The sequence below is a fragment of the Colobus angolensis genome, unplaced genomic scaffold (assembly GCF_000951035.1).
Source record: "Colobus angolensis palliatus isolate OR3802 unplaced genomic scaffold, Cang.pa_1.0 Scaffold120, whole genome shotgun sequence".
Lineage (NCBI taxonomy): Eukaryota > Metazoa > Chordata > Mammalia > Primates > Cercopithecidae > Colobus > Colobus angolensis.
In genome coordinates this window covers 1307088-1307993 of record NW_012113142.1, presented here as the reverse complement: position 1 = coordinate 1307993, position 906 = coordinate 1307088, and positions in this window count along the sequence as shown.

The following is a 906-nucleotide window of genomic DNA, read 5'->3' as shown; positions in this document are numbered from 1 at the left end:
CCCCCCCACACACATTATCTCCTGTGTACTTTGGTTGGGCAGGTGTTTCTGCTCTCACCACCTACCTCTTTGCAGTCGATGAAACTGAACCAGCTCACAGAAGCTCAGGAAGCTGCCCAGGGTCACCCAGCAAGGGAGTGAGTGGTGAAGCTGGGTCCCGACCCAACTCTGTGGTCATGCTTGTGACAATGCCCTTAGGAGAGCCAGCTCGCCAGGGCCAGTCTCTGCTGTGCAGGGGCCCAGGACTGAACCATGAAGATGGATAATTCCAGAAACTCCGCTCTGGACAGAATCTGTGAGAAGGATCTCGCCCCAGTGGAAAGACCTGCCATTAGGGAGTACTTGGGAGGCCAAGCCTGGCAAGCCTGGCCCGGGTGCTACCTGTGTGACCTCCTGACCTCCAACAGGAAATCTTCCCACTGTGAACCTCATCCAGGTTCCCACTGCGGGGACGCTGGAGGAGTAAATCAGGTGACAATTGAGAAAGCAGCTTCTCCCAAGCAGGTGCACAAAAAATCAAAACAAAAACAGGTCTCTCAAACCCAAATGCCAGTTTCCAAAACCTCTGAGCTGCCCGGGCTCTCTCTGTCTCCTTCTGGGCCCAGGTGGCTGTGATATAAACACTCCTGTTTGCTGTTTGTTACATTCATCAGAACGCTCATTCATTCAACTCACATCCACGCAGGGCCTTCCACCCGCCAGACTCCGGTGGTCCCGGCGCGGTGGGAACGTGTCCCCCCCTTGAACGATCTCCCCCCGCCAAGGCCCGCGTGTCCCCAGCTTACAGTCAAGAGTCACCCCCCCATCCCCCGGTGCTCGGCGTTCCTCGGTACTCGCGCTCGGACCACACCCGCCGCCCACACGCACCCGCGGCCCAGACCACGTGGCCCGGATTCCCCACCCGCG